Genomic DNA, 7634 nt, shown 5'->3' on the forward strand with positions numbered 1-7634 from the left:
CATTTGGGGGGTCTGTACACATGCGTGAATGAGTCCAGCAGAAAACGTAAAATAAAGACGAAAGATTGCGCTCCTGTGACAACGTAGATGTGAAGTAATGTGAGCCGTGCCACGCGCCTCTTCTGTCGCGGTCACGCGCTTCGCACGAAGCACTCGAATTCATGCCACAAATAGCGTAATCTTTAACGAAATTTATAAGACGTTTTGGGCTACGAAGACATTGTATAACATGACGGGGATATATGTATATGTCATTGATGTCATTGATAAACTGTATTGAGAGAGTTGACCGTGAAGTATTACCGTATCAAGACGTCAAGTCTCAGGACACTAAATCCGTGTGTTACGTGTGGTGTAAAACCAAGTTAACTCTGCGTAGAGTAACCTTTAGATAGTTTCTGCACGGGAGCACAGGTTTTAAGTTAACAGATGTATCGTTGATAGCAGACGAAGAGAGAAAATTACCGTATTGAGACCATCAAATCCCAGGACACTAAATTCGTGAGTGGCGTGCAGTGTAAAAACATGATATCTCTGCTTAGAGTATCCTAGACGTAGTTTCTGTACGAGAGCGCAGAATTTAAGTTAATCGATGTGTCGTTGATAACGGACGTTGTGTAATGAAGTAACCAGAGAACAGGTCCAGAGCAGAGGCCTTGGTTACTTAACTGTGTTAAATTGTGTTGTTGATGTACTGCGCTTGTGGTGTAGTGGCTAGTATATAGGCCTTCCACGCGGTAGCGCTGGGTTCGATCCCCAGCTGTACTTGTATTTTACAATACGCAGCGGTTGTGTTGATGCATTAAAAGTAGCGCTGTTTGTTTTGTGTGTAGGATAGGGAAAGAATTGATTATTATTTGACTGTATTTGTTTGCTGAAAAAGCAGTTTGTCATTTGTGTCGTGGTCAAGAGGTCAGCGATACGACAGTCTGTTTGCTGAGTTTGAGAAAGTGGATTAACTGTCGCGTGTTCAGAGCCGGCAGTGTATGTTTCAATTTTGTTTGAATGAAAGTGAATGTTTGAAGCGTACATATGAGAGAGAGACAGTTGAGAGCTGGAGTCGAGTTGTTACACAGGTTCGTGTGTTTTCCAGAGCTGAGTTGATACACATGTTCGTGTGCCTTTCAAAATTGACGGTCAGTTGAGCAGAAAACACGCATTAGACACACAAGCGTTGCACTTACACACAAACATAAAACACTAGAATAGACTGAGAGACAGCTGAGAGTTCATATAAGTGTCTGTTTCACTGGTGTAGTTACAAAGACTACAGATTTATTGGAAATTGTGTTCCATAGGGACCGTCAGCAAAGTTTAAAGCGGAAACAGAGCAGGCATTCATTCAGCCAGACAGACGCTGAGAAAATTAAGGAGTGTGAGCTTTCCTGATAAGAAGAACAGGTGCGGCCTTGGATTGTGTCCACTGCGAGGTGGATTGTGTCCACTGCGAGGTCAGAGAGCTGAAGAAAATTTGGGAGAAGCTTTGGCTCCCTCTGTTGGTACTTCACGAACTGCACACAGAACATTTGACAGGAGCTTTGGCTCCATCTGGTGGACATTTGGGAATACTACCTCCAAACATCACATATTTCAAATCAGTGAAGACATTGCAGAGGAGGAAGTCATGGCAACAAAAGTGAGCACTTATCTGTGCAATTTGGAGAATGATGTCCAGGATCAGAGCAGGATGAATGGAAGAAGCAAGCATTGGCCGGTGGAACAACAAGCGTACAAAAGAATGATAAAAAGATGGAAGGCTAAAGATATTTGGGATGGAGAACGGCTGAACTGTCCTCCCACTGAAGAGGAGCTGCAACAGATAAGCAAAGAAGTGGTGAAACACTATGAAGAGAAGAAGAAAGACTGGGAGGACAGAAATCCTAAATGTGTAAACATGGGAAAACGAAAGGCGTCGAATCAAGCGGCTGAAGAAAAAGGGGTGTGGCCATACATCAAAAGGTGCTTCGACTATGACAACAAAAGGATGGACAGGAAGCTGATTCCCATTGAAAAACAGAAGGAATGGATGGAGCAGGCTGGCAAAGATGCATGGGACAAGATGAAGCTGGAAGCTGAAGCAGCAAGTTCACCACTAGAGGCCGCCAAACACAGCAGAGGCATGTTTCCGGCCCTAGCACCTTCACCCTCTGCCCCTCCCCCATATGACAACAATCCGTTCGCCCCAATCGACAAAGACAAGCATGAGCATGAACAAAGCAAACTGTACCCTGACCTGCCACCTCCACACAAAGACAAGCATGAGCATGAACAAAGCAAACTGTACCCTGACCTGCCACCTCCACCTCCAGATTATGTGCCCACGAACCCTTTCGTGCAGGCTCCAGTAAGACCAGTAACAAAGGGGTTCCTGAAAGGAATCTTCGCAGTAGAAGGAGGAGAGCTGCAGATACCTGTCTCAGTAGAGGAAAAGGAGAGAAGAAAAAGGGCGAAGCAAGTCGAGAAGACTGTGGGACACCTGATGACTCACCTTGGCGCCCTAGTACTGGCAAACACACCCGGACCCGCAACTACACCTAGACCAACTGTCGAAGCACACATCGGGCCAAACAACGATGGTTTCGAATTGACAGAAACACTCGAAACTCTGCACAGAGTGAGCAACTCAATCAGAGACCGTCAACAACAAAGACAAGAAGAAGACACACAAGGCGAAATTGAAATCCTGGAACAACAACTGGAGGAGCTCACAAAGCTGGAAAGAGAGCGTGCAGCAGCAGCGCCCTATGCGCCTTACAAGGAGGCTAGGGGACGTGCTATACCAGAAACGAACCTGTGGGTTCCTGGTTCAGAGGAAGAGGAGGAGCGGATCGAACTAGCTGCACAGACAGCCCACGAACACGCATGGCCACAAACACATGAAGTACAGAGGCTAACGCTGAATGGAGATTTCACAGGATATGCCACAGACCCATCAACAACGCGCAGTGGAAAACAATATCGGCCTGCATCACGTCAGATGCCCCTCAGAGCAGCTCCAACAGCTGCAGCCCCTCGCCAGATGGCATTTACTCCCTTCTCCTTCATGGACATGACAACACTGCTGGCCGCACTGCCTTCACTGACTTCAGGAGCAGAGCCATGGCTAGACGAGCTAGATAAATACACATCGACCTACGAACTGGCACTTGGTGACTACAGAGGCCTGCTGGCCAGAGCATCAGACCCGCACACACTGCTAAAGCTTGAAGCCGTAGCAGGAACCACAAACGTGCCGGACCCCACGCCCATAGGCGGTGTCAGGCAGGCACTACATCTGGCCATAAGGAGAGAGTACCCTACCCCAATAGACCACAGCCAAATGTCAACCTTCATGGCCAAGCCTGGGGAGGCTGCAGCAGATCTCCTAGCTCGCGCTGAGCAAGTATGGAGAACAACATTTAGAGAATCCCCAGATGCATCTCAGACATCATTGGCACTCTGGAGGAGCATGGTGACCAAAGGGTTGCCTGCAAAGGTAAGAGAGGCGATTGAAAACACCGTGGCCATCGCCTCCTTCACTCAACCTGCATGGAGAGAACATGTACTGCATCACTATGATAAACACAGAGCAGCAGTAGAAGGATCAGATGTGGAGCTCAAGGCACTGCAAGTGGCACTAATGAAGAGACAGCTGGCTGACCTGGACTCGGCTCAAAAGACTGCTAAAGACAAAAAGAAGCAGATGGCTCAACAGGAAACACAGGCAGAACAAGTGGTCCCTGTAATGATGGTGCAGCAACCATGGCAACAAAACCAACGAGGAGGACAAAGAGGAGGCGCCCAAGGGGGTGGCCAAGGAGGAACTTTCTACTGCTACAACTGTGGAAAACCAGGTCACTACTCACGTGACTGCCGCTCACGTGGTCAGCCGCAACAACAGGGCCCACCACGTGGAAGAGGAGGAGGACCCAGAGGAAGAGGAAATTATCAGAGAGGGAGAGGCTATCAGGATCCAAGAAGCCAGAATCAAGCTGGGCAGGCATATCAGCCGCCACTGGGAAGCACTGAGCCATGGACGCCTAATGATCCTCACTCTGAAGAACATGTCAACCAGGCACTACAAGCTCAGTGGGAGAATAACAATCAACCCTACTAGGACACCCCACAACCACCTGGCACCGGCATCATGAAATTTGGACTAGCGAGTGAGCCAACTCTCACTTGCACAATAAATGGACAGGAACACACATTTTTGGTGGACACAGGGGCAACATATTCTAGCCTCACGTCTCCACAGGTCCTGTCATCTAAATATGTGTCAGTGGTTGGGGTCTCAGGCGCGCCAGAACGCCAGTGGTGCACTAAACCTCTAAATGTCCAAATAGGAAGTCAACAATGGTCACACAGCTTCCTATCAGCTCCAAACTGCCCAGTAAACCTACTGGGCCGAGATCTGATGTCAAAATTAGGCCTAACAATATGGCTAAACAACGACGGGGTCCAGGTCTCACTGGACCCTCCCCCTGCGAGCACACTATCAATGCCTGTGCGAATACTATCAATGCCACAAACATCCATTAATGTGGAATCATTGGATGAAGAAGTGTACTGGCTGAGATGTCTAGTCACAGGACCAAGCACACCAACAATTCAATTCTGGTTCAACATACACAGAGAACAAATTCAAAGACTGCATCCATATAAAACTCCTCTGCCATATGTGCACTGCACTATGAATGTCACGGACGATCCAGACTGCCCATATGCTGAAGATTGGGACAACAATATGGCACACCTAACTCCAATAATCATATGTCATGATGTGTATTGTGGAAAAGAAGGAGTGGCTGCAGCAGTGATATTGGATGATTATCAGACCAAGTGGTATGGTCTCAGCAAAGAATCGGCTCCACATGTCACCCTAGCGGTTGGATTTGGACAAGAGGCCAGAGGACTCGGCCCTATGATAAAAAGAGCACATACTTTGTCATGGATACACACAGATACAGCAGGACTGCTGAAGGCAACAGAAGAAGATATGTGGCGATGGGTCATCACTACCAAAGAACACACACTGCCTGAGCATTTACCACTGCCACGACATCATGGTAAACCATGCACTGACCATCCAGCAACTCAAGCTCTATTGGACGGCGTACCTAAGAAGCTATGGACGACAGGCCCTTATGATGTGGGAAAATTGGCAACGGTCAAACCTGTGAAGGTGGCGCTGCTGGATCCATTTGCACCTCCTATCTGGCATCCACAGTACAAACTAAAGCCAGAACAAATTGCAGGCATCGCCCCGACCATAGCAGGTCTGCTACAAGCTGGAGTGTTGGTGAAAACTCAATCACCATACAATACAGCAATATTGCCAGTGCAGAAGGCCGGAAACAACACAGGCTGGCGGATGGTACAAGATTTTCGACCAATCAATGATGCCACTATACCTGCGTCATATCCAGTTCCAGACCCACATATTGCCTTGACAAATCTCAGCCCACAGCACTCATATTTCACAGTGATTGACCTCGCTAACGCCTTCTTCAGCATCCCTCTGGACAAAAATTCACAGACACTGTTTGCATTCACATTCAACGACCAGCAATACACCTATTCTCGCCTACCACAAGGCTATCGTTGTTCTCCAGGTTTGTTCAACCATCATCTCAGACTACACTTGTCTGACATAGAGGTGCCGGATGGTGTCGTCCTCATACAATATGTGGATGACCTCCTGATTGCTGCCCCATCAGCAGCCACCTGCCTGGAGGCAACTGAGACTCTGCTGCGGCTGTTAGCCTCAAAAGGCTACAAAGTTAAGAAAACCAAGGTCCAAACATGTAGGAGACAAGTCACTTTCCTGGGTCGCACTCTCTCATCAAGCGGCCTAGCTGTAAGCACAGCCCACAGAGAAAGCATTCTCCATCATGACAGACCTAGCACCGTGGGCCATATGCTGTCATTCCTGGGTCTAACAGGCTACTCTCGCAGTCACATTCCGGACTACGCGGACCTCACCACCTGTCTCAGAAGCCTGCTTAAGGAACCAGGAACTAGAAACACCTCAGCCCCACTAGTTTGGACACAAGAAGCAGAAGAAGCGTTCACCACTCTCAAGCAGACTCTGGCACATGCATCGGCACTTCAAGCTCCAGACTATTCACTCCCTTTCCACCTAGATGTTTCTGAACAAAAAGGAGGGATGGTAAATGCAGTTTTGTATCAGAAAAAAGGGGGAGAAAGAGAGGTACTCATGTATCACTCATCAAAGCTGGACCCAGTTGAAGTTGGCCAATCCACCTGTACAAGACACATGGCGGCAATTGCAAAGGCGATCGAGAAAACATCCCACATTGTCATGTGCCACCCTCTGAAAATCCACACACATCATGGGGTGGCTGCATTCCTCCTAAGCAAAGAATTCACGTTCGGAGCTGCAAGAAAATCGAAAATTCAAAAAGAATGCACAAGAGCACATATTGTCTATGAAACAGGAGGAATCAATATGCGTCATCACTACAACAGGGAGATCAACCACACAGCTGCGAAGCAAGGGCAATCATTGAAAACAAACTAAGGCCAGACTTAGGAAACACACCAATCCTAGGAGCAGAAATGTGGTTATACACGGACGGATGTTGCTACAAAGGAGATGAAGGAAACACAGCATCCTATGCTGTGGTGAGACAATCCGAAGATATGGAACACTCAATAGTAGCATCAGGTATCCTACCTCAACCAGCATCAGCGCAACTGGCAGAAGTCGAAGCGCTCATACAAGCCTTGATAATAGCAGAAGGAAAATCAGTAAACATCTTCACAGATTCGGCTTACGCACATGGAGCAGCTCACGTTGATGGGCCCATGTGGCGTGGAAGAGGATACACGACATCAATGGACGCACCCATCAAACACAAGCAAGAAATCATGGCACTGGTGGAAGCTATGAGCCTACCAAACAGAGTGGCAATCATGAAATGCAAAGGACATGATGGTAAAGCAAGGACCAGAATAAGTGCGGGAAACGACATGGCAGATGAAGCTGCTAAAGAAGAAGGAGGATACAGACGAAAACAGATGGTTCTGAAAACAGCCATACAAGAACCAGAAATCACTGAAGAAACACTGATTGAGATACAGAAGAAGGCTGGACCATACGAATGGTCCGTATGGCAAGGGAAAGGAGCAACAAAAGGAGAAAGTGGACTTTGGAGATCCCATGATGGTAGAGTGGTAGCACCAGCAGAATTGTGTGTCTCACTGATACCAGAGGCACATGGACCAACGCATGAAGGAAAGAAAGGAACATTACAAAGGATGCAAGCACTGTGGTGGCACCCACACATGGAAAGTATGGTGTCCCTCTTCTGCGACGAATGCACCACCTGTGGGGATCACAATGTGAAGAAACTGTACAAAACACCTATGGGCTCTTATCCTGTACCATCAGCCTGCTTCCAGGACATCAGCATAGACTTTACTGACATGGGACATGAAAACAGAGTGCAAGGAAAAAGGTACATCTTGGTAATGGTGGACAGATTCTCAAAGTGGGTGGAGGCAATCCCAACTAACCGAGAAGACGCACAGACAGTAATAAAGTGGCTGCAAACAGAACTGATACCTCGCTATGGGGTTCCTAGATGCATAAGGTCCGATAATGGTTCACATTTCAGTAATAAGCATTT

Source organism: Melanostigma gelatinosum (assembly GCF_949748355.1).
Source record: "Melanostigma gelatinosum genome assembly, chromosome: 19".
Classification (NCBI taxonomy): Eukaryota; Metazoa; Chordata; class Actinopteri; order Perciformes; family Zoarcidae; genus Melanostigma; species Melanostigma gelatinosum.